At 40.0% G+C, this 26,840-nt stretch overlaps 1 protein-coding gene and 1 non-coding gene across 3 annotated transcripts in view; one reads left to right on the top strand and one right to left on the bottom strand.

Moving 5' to 3' along the window:
* The window catches only part of LOC124159035 (ecdysone receptor), a 567,390-nt gene that overhangs the window by 324,505 nt on the left and 216,045 nt on the right, over positions 1–26,840 (bottom strand). The gene's annotated exons all lie outside the window — the stretch shown is intronic.
* Trnak-cuu lies at positions 21,146–21,218 on the top strand. The gene has a single exon. It is a non-coding gene; the product is annotated as a tRNA-Lys (tRNA).

Raw genomic sequence — 26,840 nt, 5'->3', positions numbered from 1 at the left:
AGCTTGGTGGTACAGATAAAATAAATAGCAAGATTTTCATTTTTTTCTCGGTACGATTGCCACCAACTAGCCGAAAAACCACTCGGTAAAAGATATTGAAGCACCAGGATACCACTAAAGCTGTGTTAGCTACTTTAGCCAGGATACCACTAAAGCTGTGTTAGCTACTTTAATTCATGCAGGTAATTACTTAAATCCTGCTCCATCAACATCTTTGGCCAATGAGAATTGGGTGATGCCTTCCCATGGAAAGAGGGGCGTGAGTAGGGGCCCTCCTATTGGGGGTTGCAGGAGATTGACCTCAAGTGTAAAAATCGGGCCCAAAAGAATACGAAGACCCCTGCTCACGCCCTTCATCCCACCCCACTATTATGCGGCCGCACGATATTCCCATTAGCCAAAAATATTCAAGAAAGAGTATTTAAGTATTGCCTTAATTCATTCTGGTAATCAATACAAGTTTTAAGTTATCCTGATAATGGTAAAACCTGATCGTAGAATCGGCAAGCTCAACCCTTCAACCAACCCTCCAAGATGCGGCCTCACTCTTTACTTCAGCTCATTTGCGAGGATGGAAAATTCCATTCTTATAACATCAAGTTTCAGGAAGAGAGATGAGCACTGAAATGGCATGAGAGAGAAACGAGGGTTAACAAGGACCACCAAAGGACGAAAGAGGACGCGAAGGCCCAAGCACTGAGGAGACCAAATGACGGGAGAGCGGGTGGATAGAAAAATAAATAGGGAGAAGTAGGAGGAAGGCGATGATGACGACAGCATCGTTTCCTTGAGAGGGCGTTTACCTTGGGCAAACGAATTCGGAGTACGAAGACCTCGGGAATGAGAAATAGAGTAAAGGGAAGGGGGGGGGGGTAGTCCCCATCCTCTATAACTGGTGGGAGGGAAAGATGGGACACACTGCATCGCATCGCGCACTCACCCCCCCCCCCCCATCCAACCCTCTAGTCGCTCGAGTGACCCCTTTATTCGGAAGCAAAAGAGGAGATGTAGGAGATCTCGGAAAAATTTTCTGGAGGGGAGGGTATATTGGCCACTAAAACAAAGGCGCCCCATTAAACGTGTCCTCTCCTCCTCAGTCCGGGGACTTTGTTTTCATGTAAGAGGACGCGTCGCTGCATTTTTTTGACGACCCTGGCTAAAAGAGATGGTGCTGAATTTATTAGATCGGCGGCTCAAAAAAGTGGGCAGAAATCGTTTGATCTGCGGTGGGTATTCAAATGCTGGAGTTCGAAGTTGTACCGTTGGAAGGCACACACAAAACAACCGCTGAGTTCCGGGTAATTTATTCCTTAAAGTTCGTAAGAGCTCCGCGCCGAAAATAGCCAATGAATGATTCATACCAAACAAAGCAATGCGGGTTTAAGTTTAAAAAAAAGATTTTCAATCAACCTCAAGAAAGCAATGTAATTTTCGATGAGAAAATGACAGGCACACACCGAGTCGAAACAAATTAAAAGCCTCCAATGGCAACTGCCAATACTGAAATCCTTAAATTCAATTTACCTCGTAAAATGTGTTTACTTTCCTCGTAGCATAGTTACGTGAATCGAGATTTGGGATACGGGGAAAATATATTTCGACACGCAATTCCTAGAAACGTTAATAAGCCCAATAAACAGAATTGTAAATGCCAGCTTGAAGAAGGTGGATAAATTGGGAGGTAAGGAATACCACATATTGGCAGATTTAATCATCAATAGGGCTGCGGAAGGGTCAAAAAACAAGGGAGTAGTGACCTAAGTCTTCCTTTAAGAGAAAAAGTATTTTTCTATCGGTGCATGTGTAGAATGAATCACGTTATGCAACTAACTTGCGTTCGAAAATGTGGCCGAACTTTAAATCAGGTATTACTTTTATATTTTTCCTTCCTATGGTGCCGCCTCAATTTTTGACACATTAGCAACAGAATGTTGTTGCAGGTTCAAAATGCCACTGAAGCTCTAACTGGCTGCCTGAATGAATGCAGCCACTTCACAGAACAAGAAACGATATTGCTGGTAGGAAACATTATTCAAATCAATCAAATAGAATTAAGTAATTTAGCATATAAGTTTGGACACTACCCCAAAACATACAATTTTTCCCTTAAGCACGTTGAGAAGTAAAAGAGGCACCAACGAAATGCAAATGCTTGCAATTTAAAGAGAGAAACAGTACGGTTTAAAGTACAACATCTGAGCGAAATACTCGATAAATTGAGCTGCTTACTGAATCAGTTTTTTTATTCATGTTAGATCAAATAGTTCGCCTATAAACATGAATTAGCCGAGGTAACCATATAATCACGGGCACAGTAGAGTATTGGCAAAACTATTATTGATGTGCTTCACCACAACGACTTCATACACCACTTTTCTCACTAAATGACGTCGCGTTTTGAATGGCTCCCACTCAAAAAATGAGACGAAAACATAACACCTTTCGATAAATGCATAAGAGGCTGAGTCCCTAACCTACCCTCGATCGAAAGGGAGCAACGTACTTCCTGCAATTAGAATTCACCATCTTCACCGAACATCATGAGATACCATCCACCTGGGAATATTGGTCCGGCTGCATACGAATGCAAGATCTCCGGCGTGGAAATTCAGATGATCGCCATGGCAACGTCCCCCGAAAAGGCGGGATGATAAGAAATAAAATTACAACTCTACGCCTGAGGAACTCCACCGTCTGCCTCGAAGGATTTGCATATTACTCAGGATTCCACGAGCCTCCGAGGATCATCATCTTCAGTCAAGAATCGAGAACTACGCGCCTGCAGAGACTTGGATTTGGTAATGTTGTCTAAATAATTCATAACACGAGGATATTTGCGATATTACATGGAGAGAAACCAAAAACCACCCCTCAGTGTCACACACAACGCTGCCTCATAAAAACATAAGAAAACTAGATTATTTCTCCCTTATTAAGCATTATAATGCTCCTATAATTATATATCGAAGTGGACTTTTAACTTAAAAATTCAATCAGATGAAAAAACTTGCCAAGCTCTCGGAATTTAAATACCCACCAGATAATCGGACTAATAATTTGAGGACCCGTACAATTTATTATCCTCAATCCAGAAAGCACAAAAAAACGCAGCAGAGTAAAACTGAAAATAAAACTGCAGGCAAAAACACAATTAGATAAAACTGCGATAAGATAAAAACTATTCCCTTCATTAGCTCATGCGACATTAGCATAAATTAAAGTGTGCCTTCAGGCACGATGTGAATTTCATTAAGTGAAATGTAACTATCCTTTTCTCTCTTCGCACACCTTCGCACTATACTGTTTATCATTTTCCTTCGTCTAACCGGTGGACTTCCAGGCGTCTAAAAAAGTCGTGACGTTAAGTCTAATCAGTGACCAGTTTTGAGGTGATCCAACGGTAGACGGAGCTACGCAGATTGCACCCTTCTCCCCATCCAAGTCTTGACAAAAAATATAGTTCGTCCCCGCCTAAATGCAGGTCTTTTCCAGCCTTCCCTGAAGTACCAAGAAGAATGTGAAATGGCCACTTCCGACAGATGCAGAGCCAGGAACGTGGGAATCTGAGGTGCAGACGGCCAGACCTCCTCTTCACACACTGCTCTTAAGAACTAGGAACTCGAGAGACGACTCGAGGGTAATGGGTCTATAAAGCTATGGCATTGCATTACATCCCCAAAGAACGCTTGTTTTCACTGCCGCTGGAGGCTAATTACTCCACAAATCAAAATTTGAGCAAGAGTAGACCAACTGCTAATTTTAATAAGCACTTTGGCATGAAAAAGAGAAGAAAAGCGCATATTTTCGATGTAAAAACTAAAATATAATAATTAACATAAAAAACCCCAGGTTGGGCAGAATCACAGTACACAAAAGATAAAAAACGCTCATGGTAAGTACTAAATTTTCGGTGGCGTATTACCACCTTCCTCAGAGTTAGGTAGGAGAATTTATAATAAATATAATAATTTTCATTTAGTCATATTAACTCACTAACTTGCTGTATATCTCACTAATTAACCCATTTCATAAAATTTGCGGAGAGAAGGTTTTATTCCCTGCTGCCAATTTTTGTAACTCAAGAACCTAAGAATGCACGTAACAGCGATAAGACGCAGCAGACTAATCAACTTAAGATGCTGAGAATATGAATGTTTTAATTATGCTTCAAGTTTGTCTGGTGATGACAGCAGAACATTTCCATCTAAGTTATACGCCAGGTATATCAAGGGTTTACAACGAAAACAATCGGGCAGAAAATCAATACAAGCGAGCAAAGTACGAGTGTAGAGAGAATTTAGCACATATTTAATTCAAATTCTATACGGTAGAAAAAAATTGATAACTCAAACACAAGAACGCTTAAAGTACATCACAAACATGACTTGCATCTGCATATGGTTAAGCACAATATCTCATTCCTACCGGAATTTTGCAATTACCATTACGTCTAAAGTAGTATATTTAGTGCAATTAAATTGATAATTGCTAAAAACAATTACCTCACCGGTGTGCGTGACACTTTCCCGGAACTTCACTTTAAAACTGCGTACCCATGAAAAAATTCTGCTACAATAAAATAAGGATTCGATACATTAAAAGCTACCATCAATTATCTATAAATAAAATCACAGCGCTCATGTGACATGGGAAAAACACATGTACAGTCTCACAGAATTATACGACATGAAACTAATAGCTACAAAGAAATTAAATTTATGCAAAGAGAGAAGTAAGTAAGGAAGACACTCACACTCAATGATGAGAAATGTGATGCTAGTATTACAGAGGACAGCGTGTCCTATTGATAACATGGAAACTTGAGACTCCACACAATGATGAATTCTTCCATGAGAAAATAGGGCCGTGCGATTTAGTCTTCGCAAATATGGAGCGTCATGTAATGGGCCAACGCTTAGCGTTGAATGTCAGTGGAAATAGAATAAAAGGAAAATCTAAAAGTAGAAAGACAAGGAGAAGGAAGAGTCTCGTAGTGATGAAATGGTATTTATTAAAGGCATTCTTCAAGTTAAGGTATTTTTACCGGTTAAGGTAGATTTACCGCAAGATATTTAAGATCCGACCTAGCCTTTCCCCCTCCCTTATTGAACTACCATTTTTAATGCTCAGTGAGTCCTATTTTCTTTCACCTTATCGCATCATCATTACCATTATCACTTGTCAACAATCCTAAGATTGGTTCGACGCAGCTCTCCTATCAATTCTCCTATCAGCTTATCTTTTCTCACCTACGTATTTCTTCTCTTTCACATCTTTATTTACCTGTTCCATATATTTCATTCGAGGTATCGCTTTTCCGTTCTTGCCATCCACTTGCCCCTCGACGATTGTCTTCATCAGGCCATCATGTCTCAAAATGTGGCCTTTAAGGTTGTTCCGTATTCTTATCAACATTTTCACGAGGCTTCTCTTCTCTCCTACTCTTCTTAGCACTTCCTCATTACTAACTCGGTCGATTCATTTGATCTTCATCTTACTTCCGTAGCACCACATTTCGAAGACCTCTGTCCCTCCTCTCCTCTATCACTTTATCTATAAATTTTATTCTCTTTCACCCCTCATCTAACATTCTTCTCCCACTCCAGTCCATTCATTCTTCTCCCTAATTACCCTCTCCCCGCTTCGAACTCGCTCCATAAAAACCTTCTGTCTCTATCGTATCTCATCTACAAATTACCTCTCCTCGCATAGAGTCTCAAGCTATTTGGCAATCCATTTAGTCTCCGTACACAAGAACTAAAAACAAGACACCCAACGAGGCAACGAAAACGCTTCAATCAAAATGACAGGAGATGAAACAGAAGGAAATCATTTTCTCCCCCCAGAACTACGGGTATGAATCGCTCAGTTAAAGAGATAATGAGCCTATGAGCAATTCCACACCACAAATCCCAAGGCCGGAAATACTGATACTAACGTCAGAAGATCCCACAGCACTTGTGGATCATAACTGAAAATTGGATGAACGTACACTAGTAACTTCATTGCTGACTTCGCGGTATTCCATCAAATAATATTTTAGAGTGATTAATACTGAGATAGCTATAAATATAAATAGTAAATAGTTCACTCTATCGTCTTAGGCTCAGCCTTGTGGAAGTTAATTTCATCGTAAATAAAAATAAAAGCTTGTGTTATATTCCACCAAATCATTTTCAAGTACAACTAGTTCCGACGCAGCGGCGCGCCGCTGTGTCGACACTACTGGTACCGGAAAATAAAGTGGTTGAATATAGAAATTTTTTCTTTTCATTCAGGATAAAAATAGTACATCAAACTCATAGGTTAAAGTCTAAAACAAAATGGTAATCGTAAATATTATTAATTATACATGGAATCCCATTACGTATTCATCCTGCCCAATTACGAGCAATGATATATTAGATCTGACCTAATCTAGTAGAAGCCACAATATCCATTGAGTATATATATATATGTCTACTATAGTAATAATGTACATATATTATAAATAAATGTCATAAATTCAAATGGCCAATAACCTCCAACGGAATCACTTTTACCACGTTTTTATGATGCCACTTTTTGTTTGTCCGTCCGGGAAAAAATTTTGCAAAGTTGCAAGATAGCAAAGTTGCATAGTTATATATTGTTACCCACTTCCTGAAGAGCAACTGACTAAATTTTCAGTAAACGCCAGAACCAGATGAGTTCTTACACCATCATCGGTTTTTTATTGGCAGTATGAGCCACAGTTTCCGACAGTTACCATTTGGAGTGATCACTCAGCAGTTTGCTAACATAACTTTCAACGATTTAATTCTTCACTGAGAGCTGCACAAATTAGATAGTTATCTATGCCCTTCGACGTTGCCTTCGAAGAAAAACTTTTTCAACCAACAAAACTGAAGAGGCAATACCTTTTAGGAAAAAATAAATATCCACAATTTATACTAACACAAATTATTTCCACAGAATATCATTATCTCAGCGCAGCGAAGATCACAAACAAAAATCGGAGAGTAAATTTTGTCAACAGAATTTTCATCTCTAATCGAAATGGTTCCAATTTCATTGTCCACCGAATTGATCCAAATACCTAATTCTGCCCATCGTTCAAGTTAAATACAAATTAAAATACGAATGTTCAAAACCCATCCTTTTCATTTAAGCTGGCCCATGTTCATTCTTTTAATTTCTGAAATGCTTCTGCAGCCTCCGCATTCACGAGTGTACCTAATGGGAAGGTTAAGGTCGGCGTATGTAATAATAATGATAAACATTTATTGTCGTGGAATCATTGGTCCTTAATACATTGATAAATGAACAACCAGAAATATGTTAACATAATCAACAAATAAATAAAACAATGAAAATAAACTCTATACTTACAGGCTAAACTTTGTACCTGAGGATGACGCCGCTGCGTCGAAAATAGTCGTACCGCATACATAAATTGGTGGATTAATACAAAGCTTGTTCGTTTTATTCATTGAAATGAAAATAAAACTCAAAAATCCTGAATGAATTTGTGCATAATATTACAGAGTGAAAGAGCAAGTGTACATATGTAGAACTTATTTACATACTTAGAACCTAGAAAGACGAGACAGCGTTTTTAAAGATGAAATGCGGTGCATTGTGGCTGGTAGAGAAAACATGTGGTGCACAAAGCATTGGCCAAGACGAGAGTATGGAGGTCAGGAACACCGTCACCCCAAATGACAAGAGTGTAAATTTCAATTCCAAGCCACAACAAGCACCATTCTCCACGGCGACCTCAAAGAGCCATCCACCTTCCCCGCCCAGACGACTTTGTGGGCGTCACGAAATAGGCATGAGGCCTCATTAGCGGAGCAATCGCGCATAACGCCCGACACACGACCGCATAGATTACGCCCGACTCGGGGCAGGAGGAGTTGCGGGAGACGCAGGTGGGCGAGGAAGGTGGTAACGGAATGCCTTGGACCCAAGTGGCGCCGACCCACGTGGACCAAATCCAAGTGAGTCAGTCAGCTCGGCTAGAGTCGGGTGCAAGGCCGCTCTAGGGCATTAACACCACTCCCATCACACACCGAGGAAAGGTAACAAGTTGAGCTACGAGAAAGGCGTTAAGACGTCCAAGACGCTGTCGGGGTGTTAAACAAATATTCTGCTGCTAAGCAACCTTGACGCTCATGATGATTCAATCATTAAGGGTGAATTTTTATCCCTTTCGATTAGCGCCATACTTTAAATCTTTAGGAGCCTTTCCCTTTCACAAAAAATATCCTTATGTAACCCATATTTCCACCACATATTACATTATTTTTCTAGTTCATGCTTCCTTAAAATACACACTCAAAACTCATCTAATTCTCTATAAATCCTGCTTGTATAATTAAGTACCACGTTTTACTCCCCTTCGCTTCAGCTACCGTCACTCTCTTCAATAACACATAATGACCAAATCACATTTCACTAAAAATTCGTTAGCATTGAATTTGACAAAATGAATGAAATGGAGTTCCTACAATGAAAGAATACGCATATAGAAGAGTACGCTCGGAAATGTAGCCCTCCATGGTGCGGAAATGTGGACGCTGAGGATGACGACAAGAAGAGACTAGAAACGTTCGAAATGTGGGCATGGAGGGGAAAGGAGATAGTAAAATGGACGAAGAGGAATGACCAAGTTTTAGACATGGTGGGCGAGAAAGGAGAAGGTGAAGTGGACGAAAAGAATGAAGCAGTTCCAGACATGGTGAGCGAGGAAAGGAAAATTGTAGAGTGTGTAAGATACGGGAGTAGCGAGTATTAAGTAAAATCACGATACAGGAGAGAATGTTAAGTTAGCGGGTAAGGCGGAGGAAGACAATGTTGGAGGTTCAATTTGGACTGCAGCCACTGAAGATCAGACGTGATATGTCCGACTTGATGTTCTTATTTAAAAATGAATGGTATTATAGACTACCCTGATCTTCTGGTGAAGGTTGATATCAAGATGCATGCAGAATATGTTCCAGGAGAATCTTTACCAGAAAATACCAACCTGTCCTCCTTGCTTATAACAGTGACTCCTCAAGACTCTTCTCAAATCTTGGTGAAGATGCAGCATCACATGTAAACGTTTTCGGAATTAGTGCTGTCAAGTTCAAGGGTGAAATTCTTAAATTATTGGATTTATATTGATCGGTTGCATGTATATTTAAACCACCAATTTATTTTATTACTATTACATACAATTGTCATTTATGTAACGTGGTTATTGGTTGTTGAGTTCAGCTTTTTATTTATTTTGTTTGTGTTCTACCTACTGGATATATTTTGCATTTCCGTTATGTTTCTTATATTAGTATGATTTTTTGTAAATAGTGGATCCATATAAAAATAAATAAAGTTAGTAGGATTAATAGATAATTTGAAAGGAAGTATCCCTCATTCTGAAGTGAAAAGGGAAGTCTAACTTAGTAGAGGAAAAACTCTAGGTTACAGTCAAAATTCACCTGCTTGAACTGATAAATTACATTAATAAATATTACTAAGATACGATATTTGGTTCGCGCAATTAAATGATAAGCAACACGCATTTACTTAAATTATTTTTGAGAAAATTGCGAACAAATGATGAGCTACAAATTTGAAGCAACAGCGGTGATACTCTAGAAATATGAAGCTTCGACGATAAAATCGCGGGATAAAACATTGTGAGCAAAACTGACAAATGATCGGTATCGATTCACCAACATGAACAACGGAAAATACAATCCAAGGGAATGAGAAGAATAACCAGATTAGCTAAAAGATGAAACTCCCACAAATGAATTGGCACTCTGCTCTGTCCTCGGGGCGAAACACACAAATCAGTACCAATTTCAGCGATGGGGAAAAATATAAAAAATACGATTCCGTCATCCAATGGAATCTCATATTAGAAGCATTGGAAGCTCACTTATTTTTTTTTTTCATTCTCGGATTAAAGCTGAGGAAATGATTGGATTTGGAGGTTCGGGTCGCGCGGAAGCGGGCTCGTAGATTACGAAGAAAAAAAGAATAGAATTCCCAGCTATCAACTTTCGACGGAGAAAAACCTATGTAGACCACCACGCATTTTAGAGCTAATCGAGTACTTTTTTCATCCCTCTGGCCTTCCCCAGCAGTCGGTTCACCCTACGTTTTATCCAATTTCCTTTTTTTCCTGCTTTCAGTCGAATTGGGCGAGGATTATGGCCAACTAGAAAATGTTTTCAAATGCTTTCCGGGTTTGATCATCAAAAAAAGCTTCTGTGGGTTTGTTTCACAATTGGATTCTACTAGTATTACCTTACTAAAAATTTCTTGCAGCAGACAATTTTAAAATAAATGAAGTAGCATATGAAATCACAGTGGTTCAGTTTGAGTATATATTCATCTATTTTGGCTTAAGGTCACAAGCGATCAAATTTCATCTAATTTTCAGGTAGTAAGAAATTTTTGCAGAATATATTTTTCACGTGAATTCTTCGAAGTAGGTAAAGCATTAAAATACACATTACAACAATGTCATAACTTTCTTAGTATATTACATACGGAATAAACGATGAAACAGCGGGCTAAATGTAGTTTCAAAACAACAATTCGTGATTGATAGATTTGCAGTACCTGTGAATCCATTTCATACAAATAAATAAATGTTACCAAGTCCAATTAATCCGGAAAAAAAGATCTCATAAAAATGAGAGGAACAAGAATGTATTTCAGGACTATAATAACCCATGACGAAAGCTATCACAGAAGTGATCTCACCACTGGAACACGCAAACAACACCTCATCACCAAAGGCCCAAGTTTTTTTTAATCAAATCACAGCATATTTAGTTTCAAATATTCTTAGAGTGATATATCAAAAAAAGCAGACGAGATGCCTATGCCATGAGAAACGGGTGACTTCACTAAGCCGCCATACGAGATAAAGAGCGTGAATATACGGCGATGCCCATGCATACTATAGTAACAGATTTTTACACTGCATAAGTTCCCATTTTAACTGACATGCAGATGTGCGAAATACCTTCTAGACGCATTTTTATACTTTTAAATATATAGTAATTAATAAAAGAGGTAGAAAATGAAATTCAAAAATATTCAGCTTAGGAATGTAAATTGATGCACTTGATGTGGAATGAAATGTGAATAGGAAGATTCAGAATTCCTTAAAAAAGATGGATTTACATTGTAAACCGTTGTATCATTGTTTCCTGGCTCGAAGTTTAATAATTTCACAACAATTTCATGACAGCTCTGTTCGCTGCTCAATTCACTCCCTATAATTCTTATTCCCAAACTACTCAATCCAAATTAATACGGGATAGTGGTAGCAGTTTTAATTTTTAGCATCCGAGAGTTATTAGGCTACCCGAATAGAAAAAATTGGACGGCAAGGTGATAAAATTTCTGCTGCGCCCTCTTTTATTAGCGTGTTTCTGCCAAAAAATAATGAAAATTTCAACAGAGGACGCAGAATACAAGACCAATGGAACACGTCGTCGAGTCCGAGAGCAATTATGCATCCGCAGTCGCTGCGAAAGGGGAGATTGGATGACCCTCCTTCCTGACCCGCGCCTTCAAATCTCTCCTCGACCAGAAGCAGCCTCTCATTCAAGAGCCCCAAGGAGAGAGAGAGGTGGGGAGTTTTCTGCCACCACCGTCGCAGCCACAGGCAAGGAAAATTACGGCGCATCTTCAGAGAAAGGCAGAGACGCATTCGCGACCCGCACACACGCACGGCAAGTTCCCCGAAACTTGACGACTGACATTGACCGCTCGAGTGCGAAATTGATGCTGCTTTCCAGCCTCCTCATTCCCGTCAGACCTCGCTTCTTTCCTCCACACACTATATACTACACCAACCTCCTTCCCGGCACCACCGCACCTACTACAGCACACACCCTTTCCACCGATGCGTCTGTGACGCCGCCCACTCAACCCTCCGCCTTGCGGGATAGGAATTTCCGGTAGGGACATGACTTCCACACGGGGGGGTTAATGAACCCTGACCCGTGCCAGTGTGTGTGTGAGTAGGGGGAGAAAAATGGAGTCGTCGGAAAATGCGTCCGCACAGGAAGTTATGAGAGGAGAGGACTGCGTGATCAGGTGAGTGCGAGGAAAGAATAAGGCGAAATAGAGAGACTCTCAACAATGTCCGGAGGAGTAGGTAACCACCCCTTTTATACCTTCCCGAGTTTGTCATTACGGCTGTCCGATGGGAAACACCCACACATTTTGAGGAGGAAAGAGACGGAGGAATGGCGAAAGACTGGCGCGAACGCGGCCGCGTTCCTTCTTATTACGACTCGACATCGTCATCGCGCGGAGGAGGAAACTTTATATGCTTTTCTCGGCGCCGAAATGGGCTCCGGTTGCCATGGGGCGGAAAAGAAGACGTCAGGATAAAGGGGGAGGGGTATTCTGGGACGTGCTCATGCACCGGCTTCATTCTGTTGCACTCTCGCGATAAATAAATACGGAAATGGTTTTGCCGTGAGAAATACGACTCCCGCGACACAGCGCGCGATACTCATCGGCCTTTTCAGCTCGACAATGGAGGATAACAAGAAGTGGAAAGGATAGTTGGTAGACGGATTAATATTGTTGAAGGATGAATGGATCTCACCTAAATGGTTTACATCTGCATTTTACCCTCTTAGCAAGCCTCTATAATTACTCCAGATAGGTGAAAAAATTCGTCGCCGGTTGCCCTGGATGAAATCACCAAATGAGCTGGTAAATACTAGAATAAAAACACTTTCCCTTTCACAATGGCTAAAATTTTCAAAACTAATTTGGCTGTAAAGTTTTTTAGAACCACTTTTCATGAAGCCCGCGCCATTTGAACAATCCAACATAAATATGAAAAGAATGTCGACCCATGTTTCACTACAATTAATGAACTCAGGGGAGGAACTCCATGGAGATTCCTCATTATTTCGCAGAATAATGCAAGTATTTTTATTGCACAAACACGTCCACAGTTTACATTAGCTTTAAAAAGCAGGATCCCTACAATAAGGCCCCTCCCACTTGCAACTCATGTAGCAACGAGACCGCAGGATGTTAAGCTCCGCAATGGAGGCGCGATAAATAAAACCGAGTTTGGCCGAACATGAGGGCTGGAAACACTACCACGCTCCTCCTCCACCATCGCTGTCCCTCGACAACAACACGGCGAACATCCCCCGGGTTCCCTCAGTCCCTCCCCGCCCGTTTATCCTTCATCTCTGGCACTGGCCGCGGAAGAGGGTAGACGCTCTAGGAACTTCTACCGCTGAAAAAATTCCTTACCCCACAAATCTCGAGGGCCCCAAGCGAGGGGGAGAGGTTTCGACTTGACCCGGGATCGGCAAATGCCTCGCTCAGACCACCTCCAGCATACAAGAACTGTAGGATTTCCTCATATAGATGTTCCATCGTGGAAGGATGTGGATGTCCTTTCCATGAAAACTCAAAACTGTTGCTCTTTTGACCGTATTTATTCTCTTGACGATAAAAATTAGTCATAGAAACCCATGCTAAATGTTTCGTAAATTGACTCTACATCAATAAAGGGCAAACTCTCCCACTACCGAAACATACACAACATTCGGCATCGAGATAAAAATAACGAAAAAACAAAGCCACTCGCATAACATATATTTCTAGAATGGGCGAGTGAATTTGAATTACGCTCTAAACATTTGGGAACTCATTGTTTTAAGCATAGCTAATGAGGAAAAAAAGTTTACCAAACAAAATAATGCACGAGCATGCTGGCTCGACACAACAATTTACTACAAAACCTTAAACTATACAAGTAGGTAAGACAAATATAAGCTCACGATTTTCCATCGTGTGCGTTTCAGGGAGATGGTTAAGGATACAGCAGGACACAAAGAAAATATTGACAAATTAATTCCATTGAAAGGGAATAAATATTCAAAATAATAAAAAAATCTTGGCACAAAACTATAATTCCAGGAATGGAAAACCATGAGGAGCGATACCACGATTAATTGTTAATCACTTATACAATTTTACTGGTAATTGGTTACCAAATGATAGAGGCATCCATGGATTTGTGTTCTTCCAACGTAACCGCAACTAATACCGCCGATGTATGAATGGTTAAAGTGAGCCAAGAGGCGGCGGAATCCGATAAAACTCGCCACACCATTTCTTCCCTCAAAGGAAAAGAAGGCCCCATCCATGCAGCTACCCTCCTCCATCAAGCGCTGAAGGCCCATCCCTTTTATACGAGAACAATGCGGGGAATTTGGATGTTGAAGCCCGTTCATTTTTTTGCCAAGTGGATGAGATAGGCGTTGTAGGAAGGCGTCGACCAGACGAGGTTTGCTAAGGTCCAAGAGGTCGCCAGAAACGAAACACGATGGCAAAGGAGAGATCTGTTTTCAACAGGTGTATACGGGTTAACTTTTAACAGTCTATAACAATTCATTCCATCTTAAAGGAGCGATATATTAGCAATAATCTTTTAATTGAATTTTACGCGCCGAAGAAAAATATTGTAGACAATCTATGGAATGGACACGACGATATCTCGGGCTAATAATAGCTAAAAATATGTAAATGTCTTGTGGGATATTACGAACGACAAAATAATATTAAAAAAGGATTTTGAAACCTTCCCCATAATTGTGCATTAGTGTTGCATACAGAAACTGGTTTCATACCTAGGATTCTGTGATGAGATGGCGTAAAATCTCTCACTTGAGACACCTAGAGCAATAGTTCCTCTAAATCACACGAATATGGGTATTCATTATTATGTATAATTATCATTATGGCAAAGAGCTGGTAATTTTCATACGGTTCAAATTCCCACACAGTGAAACATTGCCAATTAATCAATTATTCGCACATTCTATTACACTTACAGGTCGGTACTATTGCATTAAAAATAGTACTCGCCATCGATCTACCAAATCTTGCAAAGGACTGCAACTAAAATATTACTTTAATTGATTTAATTTGTATGTTATATTAGATAAAGCCAGCTAATATAAGAAGGCACTTATAATTCCAATAAGGAGACACAATAAATAGAAAAAATACTACGGATATGAACTGTGAATAGCCGGTGAATAGTTATAATCAGTTACGAAGGTATTTAATGGGGGCGCTTGGTCCTTACCTACCTACAAAACCGATATTCCAAGATGCGCTAACCGAATACCAGTTTTTTTATTCATCCTCGGTCCGGAGACGCAAGAGGCTGCCACATCTTATGAGGAGCTAACACGAGTGGTTCGCGCGTTCTTTTCGCTTCCTTCTACCCTATGACCCTCGTCCCTAGACCCAACCACCCTCCTCCATGTAGGCAAAGCCAGAAGAGGGTGGAGAAGGTCAGGGAGGCAGGAAACAGAGGGGTGCAGGAGGGGTTCTGGAGGGAGAGAATGGCGAATGACCGGCCTCCTCGCAAGAGGAAAGGCCTCGACTCATTTAATGACTCTCGCCCGGAAAAGACTGGGATTGAAGCCATAAACACACACGGCTGTAAGGTTTTCATCACGATCAACGAGGCGATATCTTGCGGTATAATTGAAGAATTAAAATCTTTAATATGAGAGGGGAAGGATTGGATGGCATCCGAGCTCTTTAATTACGGACGCGTGCTCCAATATTTTCCCTCATTTCTGGTCATTTCACTGATGCCAAACAATAACGGGGATAACCATGATTAATGCAACTAAGAAGATCCTCACACCACCATTTAACGTACGGGGCTTTGAAGAAGGCAAGCAAGGACGAAAATGCCTCAGGCATTTCGACGTAGTTAGGATTTTAGGCCAACTCTGAAAACCCCCTGAACCGAAGAGAGAGAAATAGTTGAAAAAAATAGCAAAAAAAATATTTTTTTCCCCTCAAATGGTAATAATTCAACAACACGTTTCTACAGAAAAACGAAGATCTGAATTCAAAAAAGCCTGAAGTTATTCTAAGGGCTTCAGTGAAGATTAACGCGGATCGATTTTCATTTATTTAAAGCCATGATTGTGACATGAAAATGGGAAAAACAGATGAAAAGAATTATTGTAAAACCTAGTTATATAGGAAAAATATTCTAGTGAAACATGTAAAGGACAAATCAGAAACACCAAAATTTTGACGGTAATTATGATAATTGAGGATATTCACAAGTCCATGTCATGATGAGACAAGCAATATTTCATTCTTAGAGGAGCAGAGCATTGTTTGATAAACAAAGCAAAGACTCCAATAGTTTGAAAAAAAATAATGCACACTATCACTAAAGTTTTTGAAAAATCAATGAATGAATCTAATCATGCCCAAAATGGAGGAACGAAATCCGGTGAAGAACAAACCTTAAGTTGCCACTTTCGACTTCCTCTCTCGGGGAAACTTATCACATGGCAAGTCAAGGGACGACGGGAAAAATGAAAGCAAAAAAAGAACACCAATAAGACTGAAATTAGCCTCCCAATTACTTGGAAGGCTAAGTCGCCGGGTGTGTTTGACCAATAGTTTGTTAGTACAAGACGATACTTCAAGTAGAAGAAGAGAGAGATTGATAAATCGGAAGGAGAGAACGCAGACTTGAAGGACACGCGATAGCAGCGGGACGGATACAAATGAAAGATGCTGATGAGAGCGTGAAGGAGATAGGAGAAGAGAACCTTTCCGAGATTAGTTTAGAATGGCCGAAAAAGATGGGAGAGGGTTACGCTCGAGGAAAGCATGAAAGGAGACCTTTATGAAAACGCTGGAAGGAGGAGGAGAGATCAGAGTCCTGGCTGAAAGGGGGAGGGGAGAATTCAGTAAAAGGCAAAGGAGGGGAGGGGATGATCTGGGACGTTAGAGGGCGCGGATATGACACACACTTATCTCTGGTCCTGCGGGAAGAACGTACACACATCTCGGAAAAGGTCGGAGGGAGAGGTCAGAGGAGGAACGACAGACGGAGGAGATCTATAAACAAACGCCAATCACATCCCGCGAATTTCAACGCTCTTAATGGACCGTGGAGATAGGCTACAATGTCTCGAAAAAAAAACCTAGCACGAAGACACACTTTGTTCGTCTTGAATCAACAAACATATGAGGCGGACCGGCCGGCAACGTGAAGGACGACCTTTCACAGAGAGGGTATATCGGAGAGGATGAGAAGAAGGTCCGGCTTCCTGACCGCGAGTACAGAGCTCGACGGAGAAACAGAGGGTACTGGACGATCGTCTACAGTATAAACTATCAACGTCCCATTTCTTCCAAAGATTTGAAGTAAATAAAGCCATTGGCGTGTAGTCAGGAGTACCAGCGGGTAAAGGGAAGCGAATTCGAGAACCTCGGGGCCAAGTTAAGAGCTTTTCGCATGGATATATTCTAGATTTGCTCGAATAAAATCTCCCACGACTCATCACATGAAAAAATAGTTACTAATTTTGCTGGTCCTCTTTTAAACTGCTCAAAATATGATTAGCGATATAACTCTCGAAAGCTTTCCTAGGTAGAATTTTGCTTATAGATATCAATGTAAATATTCAATCAAAAAGCATTTCTTTCACATGAGACATCGTTCAAAGTCAAAAATGTAAAATTAGTGTATCTGGCTGGGTGATGATTAAATGGATGAAATTAGAAAATTTGTAGCTCCTTCACCTGATTAAATTTCATTATAAGCACGTCTTTTGACTTCAAATACAGACACAAAATATGAAGAAATAGTAAAATATTAAAGATCTTATTCATTGATATAATTAATACCAGAGCATACATCTACTTTTTTTAATCCTACTCATATGTTTATCATGTTGCTTCTTAACACGTTGGAAAGCGTTGATGTATGAGCAAGCATCTATCACAGAAAATGTTTGGTAAAAATATTAACCATATGGGAGAGAGATTTCCACATACGTAAATGTGGTGGTCATTTTTATGCTGCATAAAGATGTGAAAATCTCTGGACTATACCATTTCATTCCTCTTTACAGTGAGTGCACGATTCCGAAGATTTGCACCTACCGAGGTCGAAAGAATCTCAAGTACACTTCAGCAACATGTACGTCAAACTTAAAATACGAACGCGAGGTTCATCTGAGGCCATAATTTTAACTCTGAAGGACTTTGGGGGAACCATTCACTCGCGATACCACGCCGCTGCGCAGTCTTCGCTGCCCCGCATATCGCTGGACGCATATCTGAATTCAACGGACGCGTAGCCTAGCAGTCGGCCGTGACACAATTCCTCGGCCACGTTTTTGGGTGAGCACGAAATAACCGTCTGTCCACTTTCCTCCCATAGCGTGCCGTACGTTCCCGCCACCCAAGCAGCCGGATATCAACTAACAGTTGAACCAGCATTGGCTGTCTGACTGAACGAATAACCGTGAACTTAGTGGATAAAACAAACGAAAGCTGCGCGATTCCTCTAAAACCGGAACGGGCGCACAGAAAGCGAAACACAGATGTTAACAGAATTAAGGTGGAAGCCGCTAGAGACTCGGGAGGCTGCGCGCTAAGCTTATATTGCTTGAGCAATTGAAAATAAATATCTTTAATTGCGGCACGGAGAAAATCACATTGGAACTCCACTGAATTCCAGATCAGACAGAAACATTAAATTAAGAAAGATATTTTGCCGAACAGACAGGTGTGAGAATTCGTTTTTACCCCGAACAATAAAAGATTTTAAGGTATGCTAGGCGTCATTTCGTTAGAGCATTTCCTTTTTTAGGTGCCCTAGCATTCCCCACCACACGCCCAATGAAGCGGTTGGCGGGGTAGATGTAGATGGTTGACTGGTAACTGGATTCCATCGTTATCGTGCGATGCGATGTACAAAGTGGACGCATAGAAGAGAGATGCTGTCTCAGATGGCATATCATTCCACAGTAGGCAACACCACCGTTGAGACGTAGGTTCAAATCTCTCAAAACATGTAACAACATTAAAGTCGAAATTGATTTCCACAAGGCCATTTCTACATTTCTTTTACGACGATCTTTAAAAATCGGAATTACCAAGGCTGATAATTTCCATGAGTTCAAAGTGATAAAAAAGCGAAATTATAAACATAGGCTAAATGTTAAAATACCGTGAAAGAAAACATTTTTGATATAGGAGGAGTATAAATATCACAAAAATTAACAAATTTGAAATAAAACAAAGAGAAAATATTAAAGATGAAAAATATGATAATTGACAAAGGAGTAGGATAGGAAATAGGCTGGAGAGCTGTCATTCAACTCGGTCATTATTGCATCAAATGTTTTAGGTATTCAGCAGAAACCGAGGGATATTTTAGATATCAGACACTTCGTTCACATGCAAAATTAATCGCTCAACTAAACTAAGGAATTCCACACACATTTCCCTGGGACTTTTCGTACGCAAGTCTGGGCTTCTCTACGTCTCCTCTTCCATTCCCCAAACTTCTCTACTGCACAACTACCTACTTCTCAGAGGGGTCGACGACCTCGGTTGTCAGTAGCTTCCTCGATAACCAACATTATGATTTGCTGGTTGAACAAGAGGGTGCGAGCTTTTGAACAGGTAGTTTATCTAGACCGGATAACCAAGGAACCACGAACAATAATCACGAATGGTTTGGGATTGTAAAACCACTCGGAACCATGCAACAAAGGCCCCTGATAGGGCTTCCTTCCTTGAATTTATGTCAACCGGTTTGAAACGTACCCACCTGGACTTTATTATAGGGTAACTAACGATAATATCACTCAATTCCGCGAAATACTAGCATCAATTATAACTGATACATTCCAAGCATGACGTTCTGATGCTATTTTAACTAGAAAGAACCGGTGTAGTGGAACGTATACCGCGAATAACACAGCATGACTACCACCCAATATACCCAGTTACTCAAAGTGGTGAGCCTCGCCATGCGCTGGATTCGGCGATAAACCACAGAGTGAAATCGTGGGCGAAAAAATTTGAAGCGATAATGAAGGACAAAGGCGGATGAAATTACGACCACTTGCGCGGCCTCTCTTCAAGGGCGCAGACAATTTTTCGGACTTGGCCATACACCTGCAATCGCAGTTTTTTTCCTTGATCAATCATGAAAAGGAAAGGAAGCCACAGGTATTTTATTATCACTGAAAAATTATTTCTAGATCTCAACTTGGATAGGTAAATTGCAGTTTCTGCGCGACGGGTCGAAATCAGCAAGAATGAAAGGGTAGCAATAAGCAACGTAATAAGTATCGACCAAAGTATCGTAATAATGATGTCGAAGGATATGTAAGGCATGACGGCTACGCTACTAATCGGAGAAAGAAGATACGGCATCCCAAGAATTGTATTAACACAAACGAGAACATTAAGAGCGAACAAAGCTGAGGATAATGTGCCACAATGCTACCGAAATTTTGTAGGAAAAATATTTCCGCAAATGACTCGATGGTTGTGAATAAGAAAGCAATTGCAGTAAGCGTATCGTAACTAGCAGTGCGGAATACATTGGATATCCATTATAAAGCCGAAATCCATGTAATTGAAGATAAAAAGTGTCTATTGGTAACGTTTCTACTGAAAGGGATTTGATAATTAGAAATTTCTCGATTGAAATCCACACTACTTATCACCTCGGGTCATACTTAAGCTTCAAAATTAGCCCTCACATTGATACCAAAGGGACTTCGACCGAGCATATGTTGGTCCCTATGCGTTGTACTAGAGAGGTGGGATGGGAGAAATTTGGCGGGAAAATCCTCTACGTGGCACGCGCGAGCGGATGGTATACGGAAGAGGGGAAAGGGACAGATGGGGGAAGAGGGAGACTCGAAAGAGGGGAAGAGATCCAGCTGTTCAAGTGAATTGGCGGGCTCCACATGAGGACGCTACATTAAAGTGAATAAATATCTCAAATCTCCAAGATCTGTTCATAAAACTGATAAAACCAGCCACAGGTAATACCACTTCAAAAACTAACACTAATTGTAAGTATGACTTGTATCACAAAACAAAATAAGGTAAAGTATACCTTATTATGTTGAATGATCACGAAAATTGTAGGAGGGTAGAAAAATGAAGCAAGACACGAAAAGACGCATTAAAAATAGTAAAAACTATTTCCTTCTTACATTAGATACTATGACCAAACAAGACAGAGCTATGATGTAATCAGAAAGAGGAATGTATTTTAAATCACATAACATTCCATCACCCAACAACTGCCCGGCTAGCTCAGTCGGTAGAGCATGAGACTCTTAATCTCAGGGTCGTGGGTTCGAGCCCCACGTTGGGCGAAATTTTTAGTCAATGCATTGCAATGCATTTTTAATGCATAGTTAATAACGAATTTTTCATCTAGGGATTTCTGATGCACAACAAATCAATTCTTTTAGATACTATTTCTGATCACAATTATCCCTCAAAACTGGCCCTCACAAATATCGAGCGGCAACTGACAGAAATTCTCATATTTTTCACTGAAGAGCTTTTCAGGAGCCCAAAAATATATTAAGATGCCCTTTTCCAAGCGCCACAATATCAGGAAGTAAGGAAATAAAACTTTGTAAGGTTCACTGTTATTTAACTATGGGCACGACCCGGGTTTCGTAATTTGGTTACATCGTCAGGTGACTGATCTTGCACGCATCATACATTTATACACTAAGTACACAAGTTTTATTTCCTTACTTCCAGTATGGAGAGGTTTCACAAAAGTAAAGCCTGAAGTTATTAGCCACAATATCACTTACATTTATTTCCTGAGTTCACATGAAACATTTCCGTCACGTACCCAAGGACAAATTCCTTGGAGAAAAATACTCTCCATGCGATACAATCTGTAGTGACTACAAGTTACGAACAGTAAGCTGTGATGAAAACGTAATCACAATCCTCTGCCAAGAAATAAATTGTTATTAAGAAAATATCATTTTCTCCATTTTTATTTCACCAACAGATCAATTCAATCTAAAGTAATTAAAAATGGGTATTGTATTTGTTAACCAACCCCAGGATCCAGGGTACGAGTCCTGAGCGAAGAATTTATACACCCCTACTAAAATCTTGATTGTGCGAGGACCAACGAGGTCAGTAAAGGGCATTATACCCTGGAGATGGCAAACTCACTCTCCTTTGGCTTTGTAAGGGGTAAGATTTACCTTATCCTATCCACACTAACAACTACGCTAATGACAAAATAATCGTAATTTTGAAGAATATTTGTTCAGCTTCGAAAAACCTTTATACATTTCGCTTGCCTTGTACCAGGCAACCTTAACTTGTCCCATGTTAATGGGGGAGACTAGAATGGCCTTTTTCAAAACCCAAGAGTGTCAAATCAGTGCTATTTCTTACTATTCAAAACCACGACTTCATATGTCCCACGTTAAATAATATTGTATTCTACGAGTAGAGAATTCTAACCCCATTTTTCACATGACCCTAAGTTATATTTAAATTGCACTTTTTCAGTGCAAAAAGGGAGTAATTTCCGACTATAACCATTACACTCTTTCACTTCTCCTTAAAACCAAATCCCTCTTGATACTTCTACGCCAACATTTAAGCGCCAAATGTTTTCAGTAAAAGAGCAGTCACGATTCCTCCATTTCTCGAACTTTCCTTAATGCCTCAGGCACAGAATAATTTCCTCAAGTAGGAACCCTTGAAAATATTACCAGAATGCCTCGAAAATTGCTTGTCCCAAATTCCTAGTGTTTTAAGGATAATTTAACGCCAGGGCAATATGACACTACCACACGCCATGGAAACGATGCAAGAAAAGCCAATGGGGAAATAATTTAAATGCAAAATATCTCAGGAAAAAGATAAATTATATTATACTCTTCACATACTATTGAAATAGGGTGGTTTCCTATTATTTTTTTATTGCCTAAATCGAAAGATTATTACTCCTGGAGTACGTATTTCACGCTTTTAGATTTTTAAATGACGATATCTATTTTTCGCTATTAAATGAAAAGTGAAAATTTTGGGCTGCTAGCGGGTAGCTGAGTACCCTGCTGGCTGGTAGCGCTTGGCTAAAATAAGGATTATTATTACCTTATCAAATGAAGAAAACTTTCCGACGTTAGCCAGTTTTAATAAGTGATTATTAAGACATGTTTCCCTGAGCTCTGCGCCTCATGCATGCATTGGTAACCTCAGACAATGTATAACTCCTATCTTCTCGTATAGAAACTAGGTCCCTGTGACGTCACGTGGAGTGGCATCGCATGGGCGCCAATCTGGCCCTTTTCAAATGAGGATAAAAATGGACCATTGCCATTCGTCTAAACCGGTATTTCTAAAACGAAATAATTTGTATATTATGAATACAGTAATGCTGGGTAACGAATCGCAATCAATGCCTTTCGTTTTCTTTGATGAAGGAATCTACCCTATTATGCACCATTTTCACTTGAACATAATTTTACGCAAGAAGAACTTGTGCAGCAGCTAATCATGTATATTCATCGCTCATTAAAAATGAACCATATTCCACTAGTGGGCTTTCTTAAAAGGTCAGGTTTCACTCCCATATGTCAATGCTGGCCGCAAAATGTTTTATAAACTTACCCTAGATCCTGCTCCCAATCCTGCGATCACATATATGGGTACATCCTTCTCTTGCCAATAATAAACCCAAGTCAAGCCCCTACCCAAAAAAAGAGCCGTAACGGCCATCGCCGTCTACCTCGGTCTGGCGTAACGCTTTCAGCTCAATCAAACGAGATACGACGAACGGCTTCGCGTGCCCCTTATTGCAGGACTCGAAAGAGCATTCATTCCGAGCGAAGCTCGACCTCGAAGCCGAGGCTGTAATCTGAAGTCCAGTCAGACGGGAATTTCAGAGGGGGGTGGGAAGGAAGGCGGCATAATAATAACCAACACGATAAGCCCGAGATTCCTTCGCGTTACGAGGCGCCGTTTGAGAAAAGGTGAAGGACGCCAAAGAACAGTGCTCGTCTTACACGGATAGGTATTCTCTCTCCTCCCATTCTGCCTCCTCGACGCCCGACGTTAAGCCATTGGGGGTGGTGGGGTGGGTAAGGAGTATCGTGGACGAGAGGAGGAATATCAACAGCCTACACCGCTGCGCTCTCTCGTGTAATCGAGATAAGGATTGCTTCCCCTTCGCCGGATGCTGCCGCGAGATCCAAGGACGATACCTTGCCAACGAGGAAAGTTATTTAAGGGGTGAGGAGGGAAGCCATGACAAAGGACCGGGAAATACATGTTGTCGTCGTAATTGTAAAGGACTGAGTACATTGACGATCTACCGCGGCGACAATGGCAACTTGTGCGATTCCTTAAACTTCGATATAAATTGAATAACTGGGAAGTCCGCGATTGTTTCCACACATTAATGCGCACCAACCAGAATACTGGATTCAGAAATTTTGGGACTTCTGTTTAGCAGATGTCGATTTCATGAAGGTAATCTATTGAAAAGCTAAATAGAGCACCATCAATATAAAAGAAGTTCGATTTTATCGAGTTATAATGAACTTTTTTATGAATAAATACAACATAGCTAAATAGCAAAGTCCTGTAGGCTCTGTATGATTTATCAACATTGTAGTTCTTAGAAAAATAAACTTATTACTATGGCATCTATACATGCAATTGACTGTTACATCATGTAAAAGCATCATTCCTTAACTTGATCCAATGAGATTTACAGTATAAATTATAATCATTATTCTATGAATTGAAATTGATTTTCTTAACTTATACTATAAAAATTCACTAATTCTAACCTTTTTTTATTCATCAACGTATAATATAGGCCATTCCAAATGATTTATCCAGATGAAACAGGCTTCACAAACTCTATTAACATGAAGCTAAAATGATAGCCTAGACAACAAAAGCCGCGAATACCACTCCTAATTAGTTCATTTTACATTTTACAAGTTTCATATTCGTAACAAAATGTGAGAACATTATAAAAATTAACAACATTTTTTACAACTATACTTCTTTCTTTCTAGTAACTATTTTTCCAGTATATTCGCACATTCGACTCACCATTCACACAATGAAATGGAAATCTTGAGCATAGATATCGACAAGTATACGTCTTCATGGTGAAACAACTCAGTGCTATTCCACAAACTTTGAACATGAACATTTTATCGTTCCACCGAGTAACGCCCGAATCAGTTGATTTTAAGTATATGTCTTTTACGAACAGTCACTTTCAACCGGCAACAAAAGCCTAATTTCCTTATTTCAACGGTAGCTCATGAAAAAAAGTCATGCCCGCAACAACGAACGGATCATAAGCCTATTTTCGTCTAAAACGAAGCCCTGGCTATAGCCAACAGTTGGCGCACGGGATCCTTCAATTCCGTCGTTTTATAGCTCCATTTCGATTCCGGCTGCGGTGGAAAAAAAACAGAGGTGAGACGCGATGATAGGCTGTTCCCGTTTACGTCCTTTATACCAATCGGGTTTGTAAAGGACCGAAAAGAAATTCTAGAAGGGAACAGGCTACGATATCACATGAGGATAATCAGGCAAGACGAAAAGTTTGTCAAATGGAGTGAAAAACAGAATGGCGGACATTTGGATCGAAAACAATAGATAGACCGGAGCGATTTAGCGTACGATAGATCTATTTTTCCCAAAAAAATTATGCACTCACTCAGGAATAACCTATTGTTCCAGGGACGTTATGCTTTTTTTGGCATGATTACCAGAGCTACCTTTAAACAAACTTCACCGACTCCAAAAAATTAATGAGGGATAAGTTTTCAACTCCATTCGCGAATTTTTTACAACCATGGAGCAGTTGAGAAGCGAATAGATAGAATAGAATATAAATCAGTCAACATAAAACATTTATTTTTAAACAATGAACCAATGATAGTGCTCGCCACTTGAAATCAAAGCAATTTGTGACAGAAAAACAGTCGGAGTTGAACATATGATACGACTTGCTCGGCCACAAACTAGCGACCTGTTTTGCTGTATAGTGATTATAATGAGGAGGGTAAAAGAGTACAAAATGTGTTTATGGGAAACCATTAACACTTGACTTTCCACTATTTATTAAATATTGAACAAATAAATTGAATGAATATGATAATTTTAATAAGAATTGTATTGAATGGTTTGGAATGTTCTATTACTTTACAACAACGTAAATGCATTAACCTACGGGGGAAGAGATTACTAAAACTGACGATACGATGCATATTAAAGGGATTCATAAAATTATTACGATATATCGTTCAAGGAGGACAAATTCAACAGTTCCAACCCTTGAAAAAAATTGAATAGGCCAATAAATAGTGTCCATTTTTTCCACTTCGATGATTCTTTTCCTTGTCCGCCATTACAAGATAAAGACGATCACACAGGTTTCGTGCCGCTCTAACCTTGGAGCTAAGGCTATGCAGGGGATAGATTTCGGCATCTATTTCGGTTAATTCTAGGCGGTAACCCTCAATAACACCGAGATTTATTCACACAATCCATGCGATCTGAGTATATTACTCCTTCACATTGAAATCATTCAAAGAATATCAAAATATAGACATCAAATTTTCAAATTAAAGGTTTTATTCAAATAAATGTTTGGTAGAGTGAGCATAAAATAGCTTATTTTTGAGACGCAAATAAATGCTTCCTTTTCTACACCATATACCAGCGACAACCGCCTTCTCCGCAAATTCTTAAACTATTCGAGTTATGCAAGCTATCATTTGTCACATAGACAATTTTAGGGAAATGAAAACGTATTACCGAGACAATGACTAAAATTCAACAAAATGAAGATGGTAGCCTTACAATAATGAAAACGACAGCCTAAAACCTTTATGAATCTGTGTTTTAAATTCGCGACTCATCTAAATAAAATGTGACGTTCAGAGTGAGCACTGACATGAACCTCGAGAAGTAATGAC

This window comes from Ischnura elegans, chromosome 5 (genome assembly GCF_921293095.1).
Source record: "Ischnura elegans chromosome 5, ioIscEleg1.1, whole genome shotgun sequence".
In the NCBI taxonomy this organism is placed as follows: Eukaryota; Metazoa; Arthropoda; class Insecta; order Odonata; family Coenagrionidae; genus Ischnura; species Ischnura elegans.
Note: the sequence above shows the minus strand (reverse complement) of the source record. Positions and strands in the feature narration are given on the sequence as shown.